The 26,910-nt window shown below is 48.6% G+C and overlaps 1 protein-coding gene across 1 annotated transcript in view; it reads left to right on the top strand.

Moving 5' to 3' along the window:
* TTC6 (tetratricopeptide repeat domain 6) overlaps positions 1-26,910 on the top strand; it is an 832,741-nt gene that overhangs the window by 124,217 nt on the left and 681,614 nt on the right. The window lies entirely within an intron of this gene.

Here is a 26,910-nt window from a genome sequence, read left to right as displayed (position 1 = left end):
TATATAAACTGCTGGCCCAATGTTATCTCTGACATGTGGATCCTCAGCATAATATGAAAAGGGAACAGATTACACCTATTATTCAAATTGATCACCAAACCCTGCTTGGGGGTTGTCTTAGCATAAGGAACTGCTGCAGAAGGAGCTTTCCTCCCTCTTAGAGACCAATGTAGTAGAACCCATTCCACTATGGGAAAGAGGATGGGGATTTACTGATTCCAAAGAAAAGAGAAGGATTCCGTCCCATCCTAGAATTAAGGGCCATAAAAAATTCTTGAAGAGGGAAAAATTCTAGAGGTTTCCCTGAGCACTTTGATTCTCTCTGTAAGGAAGGTGGACCCTTGAGCCAAGATGAGGTTGTTGCCACCACCAAGGGGAGGCCCCTGGTGGTCCTTATCATTGGGAGGCAATTCCGGGAGAGAGAACCCAACAAGACCTTCACCTATACCAGCCCACATTCCCTGCATGTAAACCCTTAGGTGCCAGGGCCGGCAGGACTTAGGTGCGGGTGCCTCAGTGAAGCAGGTGAAGAGGATGACAGAGTCAGCAGTCTGGGTCTGGGCAGCAGGCGAAGAAGCGGAAATCGAGTCCAAGCAGAATATATTAATTATTTATTTATTTATTTATTTATTTATTTATTTATTTAACATTTTTTATATACCTAGGTTCTGGTAACAATGTTACTAATCACTTCGGTTTACATAAAACTTAGAAATGACTTAACACAAGTGTCTTACAAGTGTCTTACAGAGAACAAGAATATATGGGGCAGGCAGCAGGCAACAGGAACGAAGAAAAAGGCCATGGGTCAAGACGGGCAGCAGATGAGCAGAGACGAGAAGACAAGCCGAGGTCAAACCTGAAGATCAAGCCGAGGACTGGATACTGGAGCAGGGGCAAGGCTGGAAGCAGAAACAAGGCACAGATAGGAAGGCAGGAACTGGAGGCTGGATCACAAGGACTGGAACAGGAGCTGGAACGAAGGCAAGAACTGGAAGCAGGATCACAAAGGCTGGAACAGGAGCTGGAACGAGGGCAGGAATAGGAACAAAGCAGGAACTGGAACGCAGGATCACAGGAACAGCAACTAGTACTCCGGAGAGAAGACCTGTTGCAAAGGCAACTTCTGTGTGCAGCTGTGGGGTTTAAATACCCCTTCTAGGTGATGTCATCTCCTGGGGCCGGGCTTAGTTTTCCCGCCGCGGCCCCTTTAAAGGGAGGAGCCTCCCAAGCGCATGCCTAGGGAGAGCCCCCCTGCTGGCTGGAAGGAGGACGCCGACACAGCCATTCTGCAGGCCGCAATCGGCCTGCCGCGGAGCGGACCATGCCGCGCCTGGCAAGAGGAGCAGGTAGGAGGGACTGGCCGGGGCCTGCTGCGGCCAGACACCGCAACACTCTCCCATCTTGACAAAATACACTCCACACTGTAAATTAGGATTAACCAAGACCATAGTTTATTAACAGGAAACCTAACCCAAGTCAGATCTTAACAGACAGAGAAAACAGCCCCCTATCACCCCTCCTTTATCCCCTGCCAAACCTTCCTTGAATAAATGACTTCCAACCACCACCGATCCCCAGTGGTGGCTCACCCTGTATTTCTTTACCCCTCCCTCAACAGCGGATCTCCGCCAGCTGCATGGGCCCCTAGGCCATCTCTCAGCTGTAGAGACCCAGCAACTCAAGTATTGACCTCACTGCTATCAAACAGCCCATGCAATGGTTCCCCCTAGCTACATAAGCTCCCCTGCACCTCAGTCCCCCAACACAATAAGCAGTTCCTTACATTGCAACCCTTGACTCGGGTTTCTCACCAAACTGCAACATCAAGACAGCCAAAAGATAAGTAATTGCAATTGAGAATACCCACAGCTTGAAATACAGAAGGGGAAGGAGGGCAGGAGAAAAACCTACCCAGTGGGTGCCCCAGCAAAACTGAGGTAACTGTCGACAGAAACTCTTACCGCTCTGCTTCCTGCCTAACACTATCTTCACTGATGGCCAATCAGGGCCCTGGCAACTTTTCCAATCAAATTGCCCAGGAAACCCCAACTTCCCTCATATCGAGGCCTTGGGAGGAATGCTTGCCCGCTGCCATGTTAAGGGTGGCAGGTTGGACAGGCCCCCCAGCCTTACACTAATATGGGCATGTGGTACTCCCATAGTATTCCAGTCCTCTCCCCTTTGACAAAATACTCTTCACACTGTAAAATGGGTTAACCAAGGCCACAGTTCATTAACAGAAAACCTTACCCGAGCCAGATCTTAACAGACATAGAAAACACCCCCTAATTTCCCTGCCTTTATCCCCCGCTAAACCCTACTTGCAGGATGACCTTCGACTACCACCACCACACCCTTGTGGTGACCCACCCTGTATTTCCTTCCCCTTCTCCTGACAGCAGATATCTGCTGCCTGCATGGGCTCCTAGGCCACCTCCCAACCGTAGAGCCCCAGCAGCTCAAGCAGTGTCCTCACTGCCATCAAACAGCCTGTGTAGCAGCCCCCTCAGCTACACAAGCCTCCCCTATAGTCCCCCAAGACAATAAGCAGTTCTTTACATTGCCACCCCTTGGCTTGGGTTACCTACCACAACAAGGACACCACTAGTATCCTTGTTCCCAAAACCCCCCCCCCCCCCCACTGCGGTCTACCTCTAAAATATATAAATTCGGATTCGAAAGCCTGAAGCAAGTTGTTAAAATGGTTATCGTAATCCCCATGTACTAATGGTGAACCCCTAGTCCTTTTACTCTTTCGGATAGTAGAAGGACTAGGGGACACTCCATGAAGTTAGCATGGGGCACATTTAAAACTAATCGGAGAAAGTTCTTTTTTACTCAACGCACAATTAAACTCTGGAATTTGTTGCCAGAGAATGTGGTTCGTGCAGTTAGTATAGCTGTGTTTAAAAAAGGATTGGATAAGTTCTTGGAGGAGAAGTCCATTACCTGCTATTAAGTTCACTTAGAGAATAGCCACTGCCATTAGCAATGGTTACATGGAATAGACTTAGTTTTTGGGTACTTGCCAGGTTCTTATGGCCTGGATTGGCCACTGTTGGAAACAGGATGCTGGGCTTGATGGACCCTTGGTCTGACCCAGTATGGCATTTTCTTATGTTCTTATGTTCTTATGTTCTTAACAGCCCCAGGCCACCATCCCATGATCACTTGTGCTTCACTCCAAAACCCCCTTAGGCTGCCAACCACAAACCCATTTGTTTATTTACCTTTTTAACCTCTCACTTCCACAGAGGCAGTTCCCTAAATTTAGGCTGGACTATGATATTTGATCAGCCTAACTTAATTCCTTCCTTGCCGTGGCTATGAAGTCCCAGCAAGATCCCTTCCCCACATCATTGCCCCCCCCAGTTGAATGACCAAGAGATCCGTCCTCCTTCTCCTTCTCATCCGTTCCATGATCTCCTGAATGAGCTGGTCCCATTTCATTCTATGAAGTCCCATCCAAATCAATTGCCAGTTATCCACCTCCAAGCCCAAATATACACCATAAGGTTGAGACAAGGCCCGGTAATGTGCCCATTGTACGAATGAGTGGCCCACGATCCAAGCATACCCGATCTCAACCATGCCCTCTTGAAACTCTGAAAGAAACACAAAATCTGTTGGGAAGCGCTAGGGAAGCGGTTCCACTTCCAAGGAGAATGTGTGTTCTTGGGCCATGGCTCGACTTCTAGAGGAACTCCGAAGATGTGCTGAGGCAGGTGAGGCATGCCCGAGCATGGGCTGGACAGGAGCAAGGCTGAATTGAAGACAAGCTACGGAATCCGGAGCAGGAACAAGGCTGGACTGAAGACAAGCGTTGGAATCCAGAATTGGAACGAGGCTGGGCCCGGCCTCCGCTGGACCTGCACGCACCAGTGTGAACCAACAACACATTGCTAGTCACAAGAGTAGGCCTCCGGCCACTCGGAAGCCCTTTTGGACCCGTCGCTTGGGAAATCGAGTGCGGGAGGCCAGAAGGAGGCTGAGGGCAGGAACATGAAGACTCAGATGTAGACTTGGATACTCAGACGAAGACCCAGGTGAGGACTAGGATATGCAGACGAAGACTCAGGCGAGGACTTGAGTTAATCTGGAGTTTTCAAGCAAGGATTCAGGTTACACAGGAGTTTCAAGCAAGGATTCAGGAATCGAGCGAAAGTACTGGGTGAGAACTGCACTGCAGTGCGCCCTACACAGTCGCCTATGGCTGGTCGCGGACCACGCTGAACATGAAGCAGACTCCAAACGAGAAAATGGAGATTGAGACTGGAACATGGCAAAGATTCAGTAGAGGCCTGCACCGGGGCGTGCCCTACACAGCTACCTGTGACTGGTTGCGGACCACGCTGAAGCGGAGCAGGTTCTGGCAGAGTCTTAGGCATGGGCAGAGCAGGCACAAGAGGAATCCATAGACCTGAAACAGAAGTCTCCCAGAGGCTCGTGCTGCAGATGAGAGGAAGGCCCTGTACCACAAAGCGCCCTACACAGCCATCCCATGGGCTGGTCACAGACCACGACATAGCATGCCAGGAAAGATGGGCACAAGGAACCTGGGAACTGGTCGCAGAAGAGAAAGCAAGGGCGTCAGGATCAAGACAACAGGAATGTGGAGCATCTGGAACATCAGGACGTGGAACAACTGGACTTCCTGGAACGGAACCACAAAACAACAGGACATCTGGGACATCAAGGCTTTCAGGAACAATACCACAGAACGACAGGACATGTGGACATGGAGCAACAGGATTTCCAGGAACGAAGGCTCAGACGAAGACAAAGGAGCTCCAACGAGAAACACAGGACCTTGAAGAAGCGATGGACCACACAAGCCTCCTGGACCGAAGGGACAGGAACATTCAGGAGCAAACTGGCTCCTTGCGAGGGCAACGAGGGACAGACACAGGGCTGCTTTTATAGGGCTGAAGCAGAACAGGCTCATGATGTCATCTCAGAGGGCCATGGGACTTTTTCCGCCGCTGGCCCTTTAAAAGTAGGGCTGAGTTGCGCGCCCGCGCCTAAGGAGAAGCAGAGCAGGCACGTCGGTGGCGTCTGCCACGTGGGAGACCCAAGATGGAGCGGCTCCCTGCCACAAAACGGAAAGAGAGGCACAGGTAGCGGCAAGGACTGCTTCCCTGTCTTCTGAGGACCCTGGCAGTGGCTCCAGCCACGAAGACTGAGCAGGAGCGGCAGCGGCGGCCCCAGCCGCGAAGGAAGGCTCCCGACGATGGCTCATCCCTGCTGCGCAGGGCGGGAGACGGCCACGGCGGCGGACTGCTGCGCTCGAGGCAGCAGCTGGAAGAGAGGTAGGGAGACTGCCCGCGCCTGTCACGGCAGGCTCACAACAAAATCATCATTAATCCCCCAGTACCCCTCAATTAAATGTAAGATGCATATACACCTGACCTCCATCTGCCAATACGCTGTGAGGTAGATTTTCAAAAAGTAAGCGCGTGAGAACACATGGACGCACAATTTTATAACATGCGCATGCTGGCGCGCGCATGTTATAAAATGCCAGGTTGGCGCGCGCAAGGGGAGATATAATTTTGCAAAATCGCGCGGTGATGCATCGGGGCCTTCCCCAGCTCCCTCTCAGTCCACTTCAATTAAGGAGCGGACTGGGAGGGAACTTCCCACCCCCCTACCCTAACCTCCCTTCCCTTTCCCCTATCCTACCCTCCCCCTCCCCCTATCTCTATCCTAACTAGGGATGTGAATCGTTTTTTGACGATTTAAAACAATCGTCAGATATATTTTAAATCATCAAAAATCATTAGAGCCGCGATACAATAGAAATTCCCCCGATTTATCGTCAAAAAATCGTAAATCGGGGAGGGGGGAGGGCGGGAAAACCGGCACACCAAAACAACCCTAAAACCCACCCCGACCCTTTCAAACAAATCCCCCATCCTCCCGAACCCCCCCAAAATGTTTTAAATTACCTAGGGTCCAGTGAGGGCTAAAGTAGCGCCGGCGCCATTTTGACTTTTGCCCTCACTATGTCGACATAGTGAGGGCAAAAGTAGCACCGGCGCCATTTTGAATATTGGCAATACGGCCCGGTGCAGGAGGTCGCTCCCGGACCCCCGCTGGACTTTTGGCAAGTCTTGTGGGGGGGTCAGGAGGCCCCCCCAAGCTGGCCAAATGTCCCTGGGGGTCCAGCAGGGGTCCGGGAGCGATCTCCTGCACTCGTGACGTCGGGTGTCAGGAACCAAAATGGCGCCGGCGCTACCTTTGCCCTGTCATATGGTTAGGGCAAAGGGCCACCGGCGCCATTTCTATTAACGCAGCCGTGGTCCGAGAGCGGGAGATTGCGCCGGGCCCCCCCCCCACTGGACCCCAGGTAATTTAAAACATTTTGGGGGGGGTTCGGGAGGGTGAGGGATTTGTTTGAAAGGGTCGGGGTGGGTTTTAGGGTTCTTTTGGTGTGCCGGTTTTCCCGCCCTCCCCCCCTCCCGCGGCGGGACCCCCCCACTGGACCCCAGGTAATTTAAAACATTTGGGGGGGGGGGGGGTTCGGGAGGGTGGGGGATTTGTTTTAAAGTGTCGTGTGGGTTTTAGGGTTGTTTTGGTGTGCCGGTTTTCCCGCCCTCCCCCAATTTATGATTTTTAATGATTTAAAAAAAACCAAAAAAAAAAAACCCACGATGATCAGATTTCCCTCCCCCCAGCCAAAATCGATCGTTAAGACGATCGATCACACGATTCACATCCCTAATCCTAACTACTCCAATTTTTTTTGTTTTACCTTTTGCTCCTGTAAAGGAGGAGGAGGAGCAAGTTGCTGGCACCAGCAGGTTGCCGGCGTGCAATCACCCGGCACAGCAGCAAATGGCCACTGTGCCAGGTGCCTCTAGCCCCGCCCCGCCCCTGGACTGCCCCCTTTTAATGCCCCTCTACTGACTGCATCCCAAGATTTACGCATGCTGGGGTTTTAAAATCTACCCCTTAATGTCTCTTTTGTACATGCTCATCTCAGCTGTACTGGTGGCTTTTATTTATTTAAACAATTTTATATACCGTTGTGCAGACAAAGTCCATCTCTACGGGTCACATTTTCAACTTATTAAAAAACAGGAAGAAGAAAAATACAGCTTCTCATAATTGTAAATATCACTAAAACTATATTATTAACAATAAAATTATAAAACTATATAATTACCACGACTAAAACTATAAGGCTATAAAATTACCACAAACTAAAAGAGCGAGGAATATAAAATTTCAAACCAAGTAAAACAGTAAAAGATTAGATAAAAGGTTAAGCCTGCTTAAAAAGTACTAATTGCCTTGGGGTACCACTATTCACTATTACTCATCTACAAATGCTTGGCAGAATAACCGTGTTTTTAATTCTTCCCTAAATTGCTTCTTATCCTGCTGCAATCTCAGGTCCGTTGGCATTTTATTCCAGTGTTTAGGACCCGCAATTGATAATGCTCGCTCTCGAACTTCACACAGGTGGGCAGATCTAATGTTCGGGATTGAGAGTAATCCTTTGTTTGTGGATTGAGAGTAATCCTTTGTTTGTGGTACCAGTGGCGTAGCCAGAATTGATTTTTTGGGTGGGCACAAGGTTAACATGGGTGGGCTGTAGGCATGCAGGTCTACTAGTTGTTTTTTTACTGATAAATAATGCCAAATTATGCAGCATAGCATTCACATCTACGCCTAAGTATGAGGTTTACTTAATGATACAAACATAATTCACGGTGATTTGTGGTACTTTAGCCTTCTTATTATTACGATTTTATACACGGCTCCTACCTGTCCATAAATTTTGAGAGAGCGGTTGTGTTGCTTATATTTAAATTGCTAACATCTCAAAATATAGATATATATTTTTACCTTTGTTGTCTGATCTTTGTATTTTTCTAATCAGTTGGTCCTGGTCTCTTTTTCCCTTATAGCTCATTTCCTAATTCCTTTTCAGTGTCTTTCTTCTATTACTGTCTTCTTCCCTTACACACACACACACATACACGCTTTCTCTCACACACTCAAGCTCTCACTCTCATATGCTCTCCCCCCCCCCCCAACAAGCTCACATTCTCTGCAGACACACATACAAGTTCTCACTTTTTCACCCCTCCCCAGGCTTATATTCTTATGCACACACAGACGCACATCCAGGCACCCATTCTCACCCACACACATAAACCCAGACTCCCATTCTCACCCACAAACCCATGCTCCCAGTCTCACCCACACATATTCAAGCTCCCATTCTCATCCATACATATACACATTTAAGGTCCTATTCTCACCCACACATACACACATTCAAGCACCCATTCTTATCCACATATTCAAGCTTCCATTCTCACCCACCCACACAAACCCAGGCTCTCATTCTCACCCATATATACACACATTCAAGCTCCCATTCTCACCCACACACAAACCCAGGCTCCCATTCTCAACCACACATACACACATTCGAGCTCCCATTCACCCACATATTCAAGCTTCCATTCTCACCCACATACACACCCAGGCTCCAGTTTTCAGCCACACACACTCCCATTCTCATCCACACATACACATTCAAGCACGTGCACAGCTTCCGCTTCCTCCCCTCAAAGCAGGAAGATCAGCTGCCTCTCCTGCTGCCACCGGCCCGCCGAACTTCCTGTCGGGGGGGGCGCGGAAGCGCAGCGCACAACGTCCGCTTCCTCCCTCCCCCCCCCCAAGCAGGAAGATCGGCGGGCCATACGGCCCAACGCCCGAAGATAGCAGGAGGCCGGTGGCAGCAGGAGAGGCAGCTGATCTTCCTGCTTTGGGGGAGAAAGCGGAAGCTGTGCGCGGCGCTTCCGCTCCCCCACCCCCAAACAGGAAGTTCGGCGGGCCGTTTGGCCCGAAGATAGCAGGAGAACGGGTGGCAGCAGGAGAGGCCAGCTGATCTTCCTGCATTGGGGGGGAGGAAGCGGAAGCTGCACGCGGCGCTTCCGCTCCCCCCCCCAACAGGAAGACCGGTTGGCCATACGGCCGCAGCAGCGCTTCCCCATGTGTGCCGTGATGGCGCGCGAGGCATGGGTTCTCTTGTTCGCTGTCGCGGGGATGGGATCCCGCGACAGCCTTGCAGTTCCGGTGCCAGTTGGGTGGGCCTGGGTCTAAGTTGGGTGGGCACCTGCCCACCCAGGCCCACCCGTGGCTACGCCACTGAGTGGTACATGTAATCTTATTACTGTATTTGCTGCCCCAATATGAAAAGAGACGCTTTGTAAACATACAAGTTCCAATCCAGACTCGAAATAACCAGAGTAAGCACACTTGCAAATTGAAAGCGTGACAAGGGAGATCAGTCCTGATCCACTAAGAAAAGGCCCCATCCTGCCAACCTCTGCCCTGCAAAAACCTGCGCCGCTAGAACCAAGCAGGCCAACTCATCACTCACCCTACCCAGCCGCACCTTTTGCCCCCTGCCCAATTGATCCACTTTTGATCTATCTATAACAAACGTTACACTGTTCTTGGTGATCTCTACATTGTCCCTTAACAAATCCGACCTTCCCAGTCAAGTTTTCAAATCGGACATCAATTCCCCTACTCTCAAGGTCCCAAAAAATGCAAACAAGAAAGCAACCCAGAAGAGCACAGCCTTGTAATACGACCAGCACACAGCCTGTAGCCTCCCCAAGCTTCTCGTAGCATATAGGCCGCCACAAAGTCAGTACTTTACCCCTCTCCTTCCAACTCCCCAACATTCTCTTGATCACAAAACTGGTCTCAAGGTTGCCCCACCCTGAAATTTTTTGGAAAAAGGAAAACCCAATGTTTCTAGCCCTCTCTGCGGCCAGAGAATATCCAGCCTCCCACACCCAAACTAAATACTACATGATGGCAAAACCATGCACCGGACCATCCCTCCACCCGAGAAGACACGAGCATTACACTCCCACCTGACGCAGCAAGAAGAAGACACAGTTCATTCCCCTCGCCCGCAGAACCCGGAGCGGCTATACCCCTCGATCCGACCTAATAAGGGAGACCTTCCACCATAGGAAAAAAAACGAGGGAAGAGAACTTCTGAAATGTGAAAATTAGGAAAAAACCTAAACGGCGGGGGAAACTGAGGCGAAAAATACCCTATCTGATGGCTGCCCCAGCAGAACTGAGGTAACCATTGACAGAGACCCCTATTGCCCAGCTTTCTGCCTAATACTATCTCCACTGACATGGCCAATCAGGGCCCCGGCAACATTTCCAATTAAATTACCCAGGAAACGCCAGCTTCCCTCAATGCACACCACCCCCACCCCCTCCAGACTGAGGCCTCTGGAGGAATGCTTGCCCAACGCCACGTTGAGGGTGGCTGGTTGGACAAGCCCTCCAGCCTTATACTTATTGTTCAAACTCAAACTTTCCAGTAACATATACAATATTAAAATATAAATATTCAAAGAAGTATCTCCCCATCAACCTATAGTATATAAATCTAGGTAACAACAAAAACAAAATTAGTAAGTAATTTTAAAAGATGTTTTAGGTATCTTTAAATAACATATAATTGATGGTTAGGAGCTTACATATTCTGTAATCAACTGGACAAAATGTCTCCCTGTTTAGGGCAGGCATAGCATAGTGGGAATTCACTTTTAAAGCTCACCTACAGGCCGATACAGTAAAGTGCGGCCAGGGTTACCCTGCTTCTAACCCGCTTTGTACCCACAATTTGGCCGTGTAAGTCCAACCCGTGATTCACTAACCCTTTTAACCCATCCTTACCGCTTCTTGAAATCAACGGGTAACCCTTTCCGTCCACGGCATGTATATGATATGTAAATGATCGGATTAGCTATTCCCTCCGATCCAGTAACGAGCTCCCCGATTATCGCCTTTTTAACCTGCAGTTTTGCCGCGTGTTTAACCTGCTAATTTACTGCCTACCCTTACCCCTGCGTTAGTGTGGAGCGTCAGGCAAGCCCCAGCAGAGAGAGACGAAATTTCACGGGAAAACTTTCCTGTGAGTCTTCAGCAGCCCGGGGCGGATCGGGCGCTCCCCATGCGAGGCGACTTCCAGCAGCCCCCACCGGCGAAGGTGCATGAGCGCATGCAAATGATTGCTTCACTGCCTGACCCCCTCACCCCCCGGGACAAGACCTTTAGAGGAGCCAGGATCGGGCAAACTTTCCCCCAGCCCCCGCTCACCTGCCCTGGTCGCGTCCATGGGTGCCGGTCTCCCGTGTGGGCACGCTGACAGCTCCGGAGCAGCCCCAGTCCTCTCTCCCCTCCTCCCGGGGGCAGCCAGCGGCGAGAGCGGCTTCAGCAGCCCGGGGCGGATCGGGCGCTCCCCATGCGAGGCGGCTTCCAGCAGCCCTCGCCGGCGAAGGTGCAAGAGCGCAAGCCGTGACCTGAGCACCTGGCTGGACATCCGAGGTCACGGCATGCGCTCATGGCAGCGAAGGTGCATGAACGCACGCCGTGACCTCAGCGCCCGGCTGGACATCCGAGGTCACGGCGTGCGCTCATGCACGTACAGGGGGGGTTCATGCACCTTCGCCGGCGGGGGCTGCTGAAGTCGCGCCTCGCATGGGGGAGCGCCTGATCCGCCCCGGGCTGCTGCTGAAGCCGCTCGGGAGGAGGGGAGAGAGTACTGGGGCTGCTCCGGAGCTGCCAGCGCGCCCGCATGGGAGACCGGCACCCATGGACGCGGCCAGGGCAGGTGAGCAGGGACTGGGGGAAAGTTTGCCCGATCCTGGCTCCTCTACAGGTCTTGTCCCAGGGGGTGAGAGGGTCAGGCAGTGAAGCAATCATTTGCACAGGACAACAAAACAAACTGCACCAGCCCTTCTCCTGTATCCACTCCCTTCTCCTGTATCCACTCCCTGGTACCTGTCATTTCAAATGTCATTTGAAATGACATTTGAAATGACAGGTACCAGCGCACCCAGGATACTATATAGGCGCTGTATAGCTCTCTATACAGTAAAATGGATTGCGCTTCATGGACGCTTCATGGACATGCTTTGGACGCAGCTTGCATTTGCATGCCATTTAAATACTGTATCAAGCGGTATGTGATCCGGACTGTGCGTGCGGCAAACGAGGGTGCGCCTGGCACTACCACACTCTTTCTTCCGCATCCTTACTGTATCGGCCTGCTAGTGAGATGCAAGAGCAATTTCATTGGTGGAGTGCATGTCACTTAAAGCAAGCTGACCAATGAAAATATATGGAAACTACCAGTCTCTCAGCTATATGGGATATGGCAAACCACGTTAAACTTAAAAACTTGTATATGACAGAATAACACTAAAAGAAAAAAAACAAACAAGCAAGCAAACCCACAGGTGTTCTTTACAGTATGAAAGGGGCAAGAAACCACTTTAAATGCATCCCTTCTTTGATCAATCAAATCCACATTAAAGAAAAAGACCAAACACATCAACCACAAAGCCACAAATCCTAACAACCCCCAACCCATTCAGGGATAACAATGGAAAATAAAGTGAGTTACTCAATACGTTAGCAAATACTGAGACCTTTTATATTGGAAGCGGATGATGTCATCTTGGGGGACGCCCCAGAGGTTCGCACCCTTGCTGGTACATCAATGGGAGCGCACGCGCAACCTACATCATCAGGCAACATGGCAGATCCACAGCGTCGTGCTGGTCTGGGGACGCCGGAGAGAGACGGCAAGAAGACGCCGCGGCAGCTAGCCGTTCCTCAGACCCGGAGGGAGTTGCCACAGAGGTAAAGAGGGCAGAGTGAGGGCATCGAGCAGCAACGGATGGAACAGTACCCCCCTTCAAAGGGCGATCTCCTCTTTGGGTACCAGGCTTTGGTTTCAAAGCATGTGCGAGGTGAAAATGATGAAGCATCTATTTATCCAAGATATTGGTCTGAGGCTCCCAGATGATCAAATCGGGGCCGAAGGCTTCCCAAATCAGAAGATATTCAAAAGTCTTGCCTCTGTAGCGAGCATCCAGAATCTCTTTGATCTTGATTTCTAATTCGTCTTCTCTAATGGTGACAGATGGATCTTGAGATTTGGAAGAATCTTTCATAGTGTAATGATGATAGCAGTAGCAATGGGTAGAGCTGCTGTGGACGTCACTGAGGAATTCAGTGGAAGTGGTGATGTTGAAGAAATGTCCAAAATCCACTTCTAAAGATGACTGTCAGTAGAAGATGCTGGATGAGAGATGATAGTATTTAGCAGCAATAGCTAGCTGCTATGATGTCACTGAACCTTCAGTGGAAGTGGCGATGTTAGGGTACATCCAACCCCACTTCTAATGGTACTTCTTCAGTAATGTGACTGGATGAGGTGTTGAATTCAGCAGCAATAGCTTAGCTGCTATGGACGTTACATAACCTTCAACAGAAGTGGCAATGATGGTGTACGTCCAACCCCACTTCTAAGGGTACTTCTTCAGTAATGTGACTGGAGGAGATGTTGAATTCAGCAGCAATAGCTTAGCTGCTATGGACGTCACATAATCTTCAACAGAAGTGGCAATTTTGGGGTACGTCCAAAACCCACTTCTGGATAACTCTTCCGTAGATGAAGCTGGAAGAGAGATGGTGGCAGCACCAGCAATCAAACAGGCTGGTAGCTAGAGATATCTTCTTCGGAACTAATTGTGCTGTAGTGCTTCAGACATGACTTCCGAGTGAAACAAGCGTAGCAGATATCTCTAAGTTATAGTCTGTGAAGACGGTAAAGATGTAGAGCGCCGTCTAGCTATGGCGAACATAGCAACTGCCTTGTAAATCAGCAGCCAGTAGTAGAACTGCTGTGGACGTCATTAAGATCCGCAAGAGAAGTGGCGATGTAAAGGAATGTCCAAAGCCCACTTAAGGTTGTGATGCAAAAATGGATCTTCTAGTTTGACGAAGGGACTCCTCAGGTCTTCCACAAGACGTCTGAGAATAAAGTTGCCTCCTGCCCCGAGTCCAACAGGGCAGGGGTCCGAACCGTTGCTGGTTCAGAGATCACTAAGACTGAATGAGAGAGCGGAGGAGATAACGCAGTATGGCCCAAGAACAGTCTTCCCTCCGGACTTAGGCCTGTCCGATTCCCGGACGAATGGAGCATATAGAGACATCATGGCCCGGCTGACCACAGTACATGCACAGGCCGCGTTTCTTCCGAAGTCTTCTCTCCTTTGAGGTCAAGTGACCATGACCAAGTTGCTTCAGTTCATCTTTATCAACAGCAGGAATTGCTGGACCCATCCAAAGTGCAGGGGTACTGGCCTGTTTCATCCCAGTTAACACCTTAGGCCGGAGTTCCTTCACCTTGTCTCGGAGCCGACAATGAATCCGAGTAGCTAAGGCTATCAATTCTTCCAGCGAGTCAGGTGTCTGGTGAGCGGCCCGCTTGTCTCTCAAGTGGGTATCCAGGCCTCTGCAGAAGAGAGTCTTGAGATATCTGGGGTCCCTGTGAAGTTCCGTTGCAAGAGTCTTGAATTCTATGGCGAATTCAGCCAATGATCTGTTGCCTTGCTTCAAGTCCACTAAAGCAAACCCGGCAACAGACATACGAGCAGGGTCATCAAAAACGAATTTAAACAAGTCCATACATCCTTCTATGTCCTGCAAAATATTTATTTATTTATTTATTTATTTATTTATTTATAGATTCTTTTATACCGAGGTACGTATAGCTATACATCACCTCGGTTTACAGTGAAACAATAATTTAGCAACCAGCTTTACATAAAACAGTTTGAACACAGTAAAACATTTAACTGTAAAGTCTTTACAAAAAAAAAAAAAAAAAAAGCTGATAGGTCCTTGCATTCCCACAAGGTAGATGCCCACAACAAGGCTTTCCCATCCAAGTATGGCAGGATGTAGGTGGTCTTAGAGAGGTCCGTGGGAAACAATGAAGGCTGTAAGGTGAAATGCATGCTGCACTGGTTCAAAAAACCCCGCGTCTTCTGGAGTTCTCCGGAGAAGCAAATAGGAGCAGCCAGTGGAACAGCAGTCTTTAATGTTACCTCCTGTAACTGACCTTCTTGGGTAGAAGCTGTGCCTTGTATCTTCTGTGTGTGAAGCTGATGGAATGCTGCAGTAAGTTTTTCCAAGGTTTCTCGCTGTTCTGAGATGCGTTGAGCCAGGCCCGGTAGCCTGCAAAGCGGAGAGGTGTGCCTGTTACGGCTATGGCTGCTGTGCAACCGCCTCACCACCAGGGGTCCCTCTAGAGCTGGATCTCCTGACAGGCCCAGTCCATCTCCCTTCTCCTCTCTATGTTCTGGGCTGTCCCTTATAACCCTGCCTGACAGTTCCCTCAGTGCTTCAGCATCGAGCTCGCCTGGGCTCCCTGCTCTAGCCTTCCTTGCTTGCTGTGCATTTGGTCCCTGGACCTTCCCTTGCCTTGCGCGGCCTTCGGGCCTTATTCCTTGCCTTGCGCGGCCTTCGGGCCTTATTCCTTGCCTTGCCTTGCGCGGCCTTCAGGCCTTATTCCTTGCCTTGTCTTGCCTTGTGTGGCCTACAGGCCTTCTGTGTGTGTGTGGCCTACGGGCCTTCTGACCTGCCTTGCCCTGCTTACGGTGTGTGGCCTACGGGCCTTCTGTGTGTGTGTGGCCTACGGGCCTTCTGACCTGCCTTGTCCTGCTTACGGTGTGTGGCCTACGGGCCTTCTGTGTGTGTGTGGCCTACGGGCCTTCTCTGCCTTGCCTTGCTTACGGTGTGTGGCCTACGGGCCTTCTGTGTGTGTGTGTGTGGCCTACGGGCCTTCTCTGCCTTGCCCTGCTTACGGTGTGTGGCCTACGGGCCTTCTGACCTGCCTTGCCCTGCTTACGGTGTGTGGCCTACGGGCCTTCTGTGTGTGTGTGGCCTACGGGCCTTCTCTGCCTTGCCTTGCTTACTGTGTGTGGCCTACGGGCCTTCTGTGTGTGTGTGGCCTACGGGCCTTCTGACCTGCCCTGCCCTGACCCAGCCTGAACCCAGACACTGCTACTTGCCGCCTGCCCTGACCCAGCCTAGACCCAGACACTGATACTTGCCGCCTTCCCTGACCCAGCCTGAACCCAGACACTGCTACTTGCTGCCTGCCCTGACCCAGCCTGGAACCAGACACTGTTTCTAGCTTCCTGTCTCTCTCCACCTGGAGCCACCCTGCTGGGTGGTGTTCACGACTCCTGACCGGAGCCCAAGCGTAACAGTGCCAGGTCCATGGGGTTACTGACATCCCATAGCTTAAGCTGGATTCCCAGAAGTACTGCTTCTCCAATTTAAAGCCGGATCCACTGGAGTTAGCAATCTGTTAGGAATCTGATGCCGGATGGGCGGAGGAATCAGATAGGAGTTAGCAATCTGTTAGGAAAGCTCTGTGTTAGAGCTAGGAGTTAGCAATCTGTATGAATCTGCTCCTAAAGAAGGGATGAGCTAGCAATCTGTTAGGTTCTACTCCTGTAGAGGGGAGGAGTCAACAATCTATTACGCTTTGCTCCTGGAGAAGGAGGAGTTAGAAATCCTTTATGAACTGGCTCCTGTGGTAGGAGGAATTAGCCATCTGATATGCTCAGCTCCTGATGAGAAAGGAGTAGCAATCTGATCAGCGGAGTGCTTGGAGAGGACACTCAGCTGTAGAGGAATGTAGATAGGTGGATCCTTGGGCCGATGTCAGATGACTGCGCCCCCAGGAGGATGTCCTGAGAGGGATCACGGCTAGGCTTGGATATGGAGACAGACACAGATAGTTCTTTTATTAGACAGGTTAGTAGAACCACCAGAGATGGCAGTAATGAGCTGATATGCCTGGCAGGGCTGAAGCCCCTCAGGTACTGGAACAGTGATCCCAGGGTTGCTGAGCTGTAGAGAAACTGTAGATAGTGAGTAGACAAGGTATGCTGTGTTCATAGCCAGAACTGGATGACAAATCTCACATAAGGTCTTAATGAAGCTCAGTAGCTGGAAAGGGTTAGGCCCTCGAGGAGCGAGTACCTGGTTACAGTGAAAGCTTTGAGAGAGTGATAGTAGCTCACAAATGTCTGTATCTGCGATAGCTTCCAGGCAGTAGAGAATCTTCAGAGTGTTCAGGAACATGGGCCCTCGAGGAGCGAGTACCGGTTCCTATCAGCAATCTGAAATAAAGAAAAGAGAACGAGGCCCCCAAGGAGTGGGTACCCCTGGTAAGTCCGAGGAGGCAGAGTAGCTTAGGTACCGAAACCCTTGCTAACTTGATACGTTAGCGAATACTGAGACCTTTTATATTGGAAACGGATGACGTCATCTCGGGGGACGCCCCCGAGGTTCGCGCCCTTGCTTGTACATTAATGGAAGCGCGCACGCGCGCCCTACATCATCAGGCAACATGACGGATCCACAGTGCCATGCCGGTCCAGGGACGCCAGAGAGAGATGGCAAGAAGACGCCGCGGCAGCTAGCCATCCATCAGACCCGGAGGGAGTCGCCACAGAGGTAAAGAGGGCGGAGTGAGGGCGTCGAGCAGCGATAGATGCAACAGATAGCAAACAGAGAGTAGGGCTAAATGGTCAATCTTTGCATTGGAGAAAGGTGACTAGTGGAATGCCCTAGGGATCTGTACTGGGACTGCTGCTGTTTAACATATTTATAAATGACCTAGAAGTGGGAATAACGAGTAAGATAGTCAAATTTGCTGATGATACAAAATTATTCAAAGTTGTTAAATCACAAGAGGACTGTGAGAAATTGCAAGAGGACCTTTCGAGACTGGGACTCTGGGCATCCAAATATCAGATGGCATTTAGTGTGGACAAATGCAAAGTGATGCCCATAGGGAAGAGGAACCCAAATTATAACTACACAATGCAAGGTTCCACATTGGCAGTCACCGCCCAGGAAAAAAATCTAGGTGTTATCATGGTTAATATGTTGAAATCCTCTGCCTAGTGTGCAATAACGGCCAAGAAAGCAAATAGAATGTTAGGAATTATTAGGAAAGGAATGAAGAATAAAACAGAGAATATCATAATGCCTTTGTATTGCTTCATGGTGCGACATCATCTTGAATACTATATGCAATTCTGGTCACTGCATCTCAAAATAGATATAGCGGAGTTAGAAAAGGTACAGAAAAAAAACAACCAAAATGATAAAGGGCATTGAGCAATTCACCTGTGAAGAGAGGCTAAATAGGCTAGGGCTCTTTAGCTTGGAGAAGAGATGACTAAGGGAAATGTGATAGAAGTCTATAAAATAATGAGTGGAGTGGAATGGAATGGGTAAACTCAAATTGGTTGTTTAAGCTTTCAAAAAGTACAAAGACTAGGGGACATGCAATGGAGTTATTAAGTGATACATTTAAGACAAATTGGAGTAAATACTTTTTTACTCTGGAATTCATTGCTGGAGGATGAGGTAAAAGCTGTTATTGGTGCTAGGTTTATAAAAGGCTTGGACAAGTTCCTGGAAGAAAAGTCAATAAATTATTATTAAAGTGGACTTAGACAAACCCACTGTTTGACCCTTGGATAAGCAGCATAGAATCTATTGAATTTAGGAATCCTGCCAGGTACTTGTGACCTGGATTGGACACTGTTGGAAACCCAGCATTGCAAAACTAATGCCTGATTTTAAAAAACATTTGCACACTTAAAATTAGCTTTTGCATGTGTAAATGCACTTTACTCATGTAAGTAGGCTTTTTAAAATTGCTATAAAATATGTCATTGATGTATAAGTGTGCTTTACATGTGTAAATGGGTTTTTAAAATTGCTGCGATAGTATGTTACATTTACACATGTTGCTATAACAATTCTTTCAAAATTAATCAGCAAGGGTAATAGCCGTATATGATAAGCTATAAGACAGGTAAGGCTAAAGTCCCAGATATTTAACCACAAAAATAGATCACCGTGAATCACGAGGAAACGAACTACTGGTTGAGAAAATGCCACTGCAGTTATCACACATGTATTTGGCCCCTTGAAGAAGGCAAACGCCGAAACACGGTCTGTGTCCGGTTATGCCAATCTATGAGGCTTTTCAATGATACCAAAAAAATCGTGATTCACGGTGATCTATTTTTGTGGTTAAATATCTGGGACTTTAGTCTTACCTATCTTATAGCTTAACATTTACACATGTAACATCTTTTAAAATTAGCTTTTAAGGTTCTTATCTATTTAATTCTATTTCCCATCTTCCCTTCCACCTTTCTGTCTTTATCTTCTTTCCCTCACCTTCATCTCAGCTACAGTGTAACGCTCCTTACCTACAAGTACCTCTAGCATAGCGTCCCGCTCCGTGCAGCATCCAAGGGCCTTATGTAGCACTTCCTGTAACCAGGGCCTCCTCTTATAGGCCCTGCAGCTGAGACTTCCTGGGGTGCTGGCTGATAATCGCACATCCTGTCTAAGTACATAAGGAAGTCCTCTACTACCAGCGAGCGCCTCAGCAACAGGACTCCTGTTGTGCTCCTGACTGCAGTGCATGTTGCTTTTCCCAGCCTTGCCTTTCCATGTTCTTGTTTTGTCCAGCCTTGCTTAGCTTTGCTTCTGCTCTACCCTGCCTTGCCTCTTCACCCTGCCATGTTCTTCTGCCTTACTCCACCTTGCCTTACCTTACAGTGTGCCTTTCCTCAGACTGTTCTCCTGTTACTGATCTGGACCGCCTCTGACTCTGTTTTGATCTCCACCTACCTTGACCTTTGCTCAGATTCGGACTCTTTTTGATCACTTCCTACCTCGACCCTCTGTCTGGACACTGACCTTGCTTGATTGCTGCCTTCTTTGTACTTTGACTGGAAGTCCTGCTAGCTGCCAGAACCTGTGGGCCCAACCCAAAGGGGACGTGACTGGTTAGGCAGAAGACCTTACCTTGTGGCATGCTCACTGCCGCCTGTTAGGGCCTGGTCCGTGTTCGCACACCTCAGGCTGTGCCAATCTAGCAGCTGCTCAAGGACTCACATCCCCCAAAGCATGACAGATTGCTGAGGCCATGAACTTGGCAGATATGCCCTCACCACAGTTCCTACAAAGCCTGACCTACAAGCTGCAGCAGCAACAGGATCAATTCACTCGCATCACTGGACTACTACAGGGCCATGCTACTCACCTAGATCAAATGCCATCAACCAGCTTACCAATTCTACCTCCATTGGTAGCTCAGTCACTCTTGCCTTTGGCACCAGTACCTCATCTAGCACCACCCCTGCACTATGATGGGACCTCAAGACCTACCATGGCTTCTTGAACCAGTACCTCTTGCGGTTTGAATTGCAAGTCACCAGCTTTACCAATGACTGAACTAAGTTGACATTTATTATTTCTCTCTTCTCCAGCCAGGCATTAGTGTATGTGTGGGAATAACCTGATCCTGAGCAGGCTCATAGACTTCATAGCTCATTTTTAAAGAATCTTTGATGAATCAAATTGTTTTTTCTCTGCAGCCGCAGACCTCCTTCGCCTCTGCCAGGGCCCAAAACAATGCGCGAATATGTGAGCCACTTTAGGATACTGGCTTTGGAACTTGCTGAACCAGGAAAGTCGACTAACAGTCTTCTGGCAGGGGGATCTCAGACTACATCAAAGATGAATTGGATGGGCGAGAAGTTCCCTCTTACCTATATGAGCTAATCTAATTGTGCGTTAAAGTGGATGTATGGTTTCAAGGTGGAGGATGTGAGAGAGACTCCCTCAGCAGAAGCATTCACCTGGCACCATGCTTCCAGAAGCCAGTACTGGCTCCAGCTAGGGTTCTCTATCCTAATTGTTTGAAAGAGGAACCCATGCAGTTGAATTGACCCAAGATTGCGGGAGGAGGAGAAACGCTGGAGCAGACTCCAGAATCTCTGCTTGTACTGTGCTGGTCCAGGACATTATGCCTCCAAGTATCTGGAGAAGCAAGGAAAACTTCAAAGCCTAGGGCAGATTTAAGAGACACCCCGAGATCTTTCTTGATCTATTCCCTCCACCCAAATCATCTTGCCTATAATCCTGGAAGTAAACTCTAAGGAGGTCAACTCTTGTTGTGCTAGTGGACCCTTGGGCCGAGGCAGGATTGGCTCAACCTACAAGTAGGAGCCCAGCAGATTCCTACCATTGGTGGGCGGACCCGGGTGAGGCAGAAACCCAACTGGAGCTTATCCTATACGAGCCCTAGTTCCCCTTGAGTCCTTGGGTACAAGGGCTGGCAAGTCTTAAGTGGAGGTCTCTGCTGATGGTGAAGGTGGTCATCCTGGAAACAAGGGTTGGAGACAAGCGGCAGTCAGGCATATCTAGTAGCTGGCAGTGGTCAAGGGCAGACTGCAATCAAGCATATCCAGTAGCAGGCTGTGGTCAAGGGTTTCCAGTGGCAGGCAATAGTCAGTGGCAGGTGGCAGTCAAACTTATCCAATGGCAAGCCGAGATCAAACCAGATATTGTCTGAAGGGAAAAAGGGGACAAATAGGCAACAAGAGACAGGTGAGGAGAAGCACAGACAGGTGAGGAATATTGAAGACAAGACACTGGGCTGATGACAAATCGCTGGCAACATGCTGTACTCTGGGAATAGTGGGACCTGCTTTTGAGGCAATGAGGGAAGGCCAGGAGAAGCCCTTTATAGGGCTTGGCATCTGATGTCATCAGTGGGCATATGGGTCAGATGAATACACCTCTAAAGAAATACACAGCTGGACAGACCCAATGGCATCTTGCCGCATGCAGTGCTGATATGTGGGACTGCGCTAGAGCTTGGTGTTTTGCTGGTGGCATTTCGCCACATCGGAGAACGGCCTGGAGGGTGGGATGAGAGCAGCAGTTCATGAGGTTAGCCTATGGACTGCCAAGCACAACAACTCTGAAGCCTTCCTTGACTCTGGAGCAGCAGGGATCTTCATCGATGAGAAGTTGGTTTGGCAGAATAGCAATCCAGTTTACCCATCTGGAACACTCTGTTACTATTTATTCTGTTGTTGGGAGCCACTACCAGGAAGTCTTCTGGTTGTGAAGATCGTAGTCTTCACTAAGAGCAGATTTCCTTATATGTGCTACTGAAGTCTGTAAACCCCATCATATTAGTGTTACCCTTGCTTCAACTGTATACTTTCAGTATGACTGGCACGTTGAAGAGATGACCCACCTGGGGAAATCAACTGCTTCTAGCAGTGTCTGCAGCCTGTGTTTCCACTACTGACTCTTGCACTTTCTGTTCTCCCATATGATTAGGTCTTCTGCGGTCCTATGCTGCCTTCATTGTTGTATTCAATAAAAACAAGCAGAGACCTTACCTCCTCATCGCCCCCTATGATTGCCCAATAGATCTCCTACCGTGGAAAATGCCACCCCGAGAGAGGGTATATTCCTTCTCTGTCACAGATATCCAGGCGATGTTGGACTTTATTAAAGAAAACCTTCATAAGAACTTTTATATCTCCAGCCGGCAGGCGCATCCATCAAGTCGTCTTGAACCTGTAGTCCAGTTCCAGAGAGATCTCAAGTAATTAGTACAGACTCAGAGAGAGCCTGAGTAATTAGTCCAGCCTCACAGAGACCCCTAGTCATCAGTCCAGCCTTGGAGAGACCCTGAATCATCAGTTCAGCCTCTGAGAGATCCCATACCAGCAGTCTTGCCTTGGAGAGGCTCCAATCTGACTATCCAGCCTCAGTGAAGTTTGTATTCCTCTGTCCAGTCTCAGAGGGGTGCCAGCAAGGCCTCTCAGTACCAAGGAAATCTTGGCTCAGTCTCTCAGCCGACCAGAGACATTTATGTACTACATCTGCACCCAACAGCTTCTGAACCCACATTTCAAGGCCAGAGAAACCTTGATTCAATGCTTCAGCGCCTCAGAGAGCCAGACTTAGCATTTCAGTGCCCCAGAAAATCTGTGGTTTCAACACTTTCACTCAAGCAAGACTTCAGTGCAAGCCCACTGCCGCAAAGAAACCCAGATCTGGTAATCCAGCCTCCAACAGATTCAGCCACTGTATCCCAGTGGCAAAAAGATCTTGACCCAGTACCTGAAGACCAGACATGTAAAACCTCTGCCTCCACTTTAAACAACCAAACTCCTAGCCACATACCCCATGGTAAATGGGAACCAGGAGGAGGGGATCTTTAAGGGAGGTGGGGGGTATTGTCACGGTTTTGCCTGCTCTGCAACTCACCATGCCCTGATTCTACCTGCTAAGATGCCTCCCCACAAGCAGAGACTTCCAGTGAGATCTGCTCCCAGCTATGCAAGCCACTTCCTCACTGACCACCAAACTCAGCAGTTCCTGCACTATTTAAGCCAGTCTGTCCAGTCCATTGATGCCTCTTCATTGAGTCACCTTGGCTCCCTGACCTGGACACCTTGTTCTTATTTTCCTGTCTTGCCTTGAAGTCTACTCAGGCCTCCTGTCTTGCCTTGTCGCCTACCCTGGCCTCCTGTCTTGCCTTGCAGCGTACTCAGGCTTTGAACCTTGCTCTGTGGCCTCTCTTGACCTTCTGTTTCATTTTGTGGCCTCCCAGGTCTCCTTGCCTTGCCTTGCTGTCTGGTCTTTCAGATCTCTTTGCCTTGATCTCTGGCCCCCTGGGACTCTATGTCTTACCTTGCGGCCTCTGGGCCTGCTAGGTTCTCATACTCAGTCTTGTGCCCTGTTGGGTTTTTTTGTTCATTGGTGCCTGTCTTTGTATTGCCCAGTCCTGTCCTTGTCTATTCCAGCCTTGTGTTTGTTCGAGTCCAGTCCTTGTCCAGTCCATGTTCTATCTTGCTTCACCCTGTCTAGTTCCTTGTCTGTGTCCCTGTCCTTGCCCATGTCCCTGGCTCAGCTCTGATCCTATATCCCCAGTTAGAGTCAGTATTCAACCTTGTCTGCCATACACTCAGTATCAGCTCAGCCTCCAGCCTTGTCTGTAATAAGCTCCTGCCAATCCTCAGCACTAGCCCAGCTTCCAGCCCAGACCAGCCTTGATGTTTGCCAGGAGACAAGCCCTACTAGCCCCTAGAACCCAAGGGTTCAATCTGCGGGAAAGGGAGGGTTGGTTAGGCAGAATACTAGCACTTGTCCAGCCCTGCTCTTTTGGGGATATATCTTGATTCTAGCCTGGCACCCAATGACAAGAATAGTCTGTAGACTATAGAAAGACTTGATCCAAACTAATTATAGAATAGAATAGAATGAGGGTCATTTTCAAAGGTATTTACCCTAGTAAATGGGTATCGACTGATATAATGACTAGACTGAAAATTTCCTTCTTTAGTTGCAGATAAAAGTACATAGTTCCATAGTGCACATACTTTTGGCTGCAAAAAAAGGTGTTTCTGTGGTCATGTTTTGACTGAAGGAGGATAATAGCGCACATACATTGGATTTACAAAAGCATGCAAGCTCTTTTGCATCTCTCTGTTACCCACATAAATAGTAAATTCAAAATATGCAGGCATTTTTTAGTGTGTGTACTTTGCACTTGCTAATTTTCAGAGAGAAACAATGTGCATAGTTTCTCTTTGAATATTTGCGCAAACTATGCATGTTAAGACTGTCTGCATAATGTGCAACTATGTGGGCTGTTTGAAAATTGCCACTTATGTATATGGTAGAAGATCTTATGTGCCTGATCTTCGTCCATCTGTGTTGGTTTTCAACTGAATGTGCATCACGCACATGGTGTTCGAAAGTATGCATACTGTTGGATCCAGCAGGAGAAGGTGGAGTCCTTCATCGGGCCCCAGAGGAGCAGGTCACATATTTAGACCTTATCTGGAGAAGGAGACAGATCAAGGTAACCTGGCAAAGCCCATCAACCAAGCCAATGACTGAAGTCTGCTATTGGAAACCCATCCTCTGTTCTCCTAACACTGATTGGACCAGCAGAAGGAGGAAAGCAATGATGAATTGAGCAATGTCCTCTGCTGGAGCTTTGAATCACATGGTTGTAGGGTATCCTCTGCCTATGCAGTTCAAAGCATTGGTTGGGTGCTGAGCAGCAGAGGAGGATGGACCCAGTCCATCATCATTCTCCCTCTCTTCCTGTTGAGTCCTTCAGAGTTAGGGAACTGGGTGGGTGGGGAAAGGGATGTTTTCCAATAGGGAAAGATGAGGAGAGACTGGGGAATCAGCTAGGGAGGAAGGAGGGATTGAGGGATGAGAGGGTAATGGGTTGAAATGTTGGGGAGGGACTGGGGAGATTAGTTGGATAGTGTGAAAGAACCTGGGAATGAGAGTGAAACACTGGGCAACAAATTTTCACAAAAGTCATGTTATGGAAATGAAATTAGTCAATTCTTATACATTTCCATGTGCTAAACATGAATGTGACTGTGAAAATGCAAAATTGGCCCTAGTTTTTTTGTAATATGCAATAATATAATTACATCTTGAACTGTATGCCAATAGCTCACTGGGCAACAAATTTTCACAAAAGTCATGTTACGGAAATGAAATTAGTCAATTCTTATACATTTCCATGTGCTAAACATGAATGTGACTGTGAAAATGCAAAATTGGCTCTAGTTTTTTTGTAATATGCAATAATATAATTACATCTTGAATTGTATGCCAATAGTAGGAGACCTACGGTTAATACCGTTTGAAAAATGAAGTCATAGACTACGTCTTGGATTTCTTTGCTTGTCTCTTGTACACCTGTTCAGGAGCATCTCTGCGGAGTGTCCAGCAGTAGTCAGCCAGCATGAATATTTCAAATGCTCACCCTTTCTGACTGGGCTTCATATAGTACACTGCTGATGTCAGCTTACTCAGCAGCAGCATGGCAGTAGAACTGCATTGCATCAGAAAATGATGTAATAAACTCTGGATGATGTGTGCATGATGGTATTATGCAATATTACATCATTCTAGGCTTATTTACAGTCCTACTGGATAAATTTACATGACTAAACATAGAAAGTGAACTATATTAAATATCTTCAAAACGAGAGCCAATAAAAACTTTTCATGGACATATTCGTGTTCAGCACATCAAGATACTACAGAGTAGGACCTTTTTAGGTCAGTAACACTTTCATTGTTGCCCAGTGAAATCAGTCGGAGGGAGGAAGACTGGATGCGTATGTGTAAATGTCACAGTCTGCTATCTCTGAGAAGCTCTGATGTCACCAAACATTGCTTGACTTCCCCAGCAAGTTCTGGGCTCAGCTTCATTCTTGAAGTCTCTCTTTACGGGGATGCAGCAGTCCTTTGTATGAAACTGTGGCTGCACCCCCAAGTTGGGCTGTAGAAACATAGAAACATGATGGCAGAAAAAGACCAACTGGCCCATCTAGTCTGCCCATCTGTCCAATTAATTTAGCATTATAATTCTCATCACTTCCTTAGAGATCCCCTATATTTATCCCATGCTTTCTTGTATTCAGATACTATTTTTGTCTCCACCACTTTTACTGGGAGGCTGCTCCACACATCCACTTCCCTTTCTGTAAAGAAATATTTCCTGAGTCTACCCCCTTTCAACCTGATGGCATGACACCTCGTTCTAGAGCCTCCTTTCCATTGAAAATAGCTCACCTCCTGTGCATGGAAACCTTTGAGGTATTTGAATGTTTCTATCATATCTCCCTCATCTCGCTTTTCCTGTAGGGTATACATGTTTAGGTCTTTAAGTCTATCCCCATGTACTTTAGAAAGAAGACCATTGACCATTTTAGTAGTCACCCTCTGGACTGTCTTCATCTTGTTTCCATCCATTTGAAGGTGCGGTCTTCAGAATTGTACACATATTCCAAGTGAGGTCTCACCAGGGACCTATACAGGGGCAATATCACCTTGTTTTTTCTGCTGACCATTCCTCTCCATATGCAGCCAAGCATCTTTCTGGCTTTTGCTATTACTTTATCCATTGTTTGGTCTACTTCCTCCCTACTCTCTTGCTCACCTCTACTTGCATCAACCATGCTTTGGGTGAGGTTGGAGTTCCCACCCTCCCTACCTTCTGGAACTCCCTCTTCAGAACCCAATTGGTCAGAATCCTTCCAGGTTCTTCAGAACCCAATTGGTCAGAATCTTCCCAGGTTCTTTTGTAGCTGTACTTTG

Source organism: Rhinatrema bivittatum, chromosome 4, assembly GCF_901001135.1.
Source record: "Rhinatrema bivittatum chromosome 4, aRhiBiv1.1, whole genome shotgun sequence".
Lineage (NCBI taxonomy): Eukaryota > Metazoa > Chordata > Amphibia > Gymnophiona > Rhinatrematidae > Rhinatrema > Rhinatrema bivittatum.
Note: the sequence above shows the minus strand (reverse complement) of the source record. Positions and strands in the feature narration are given on the sequence as shown.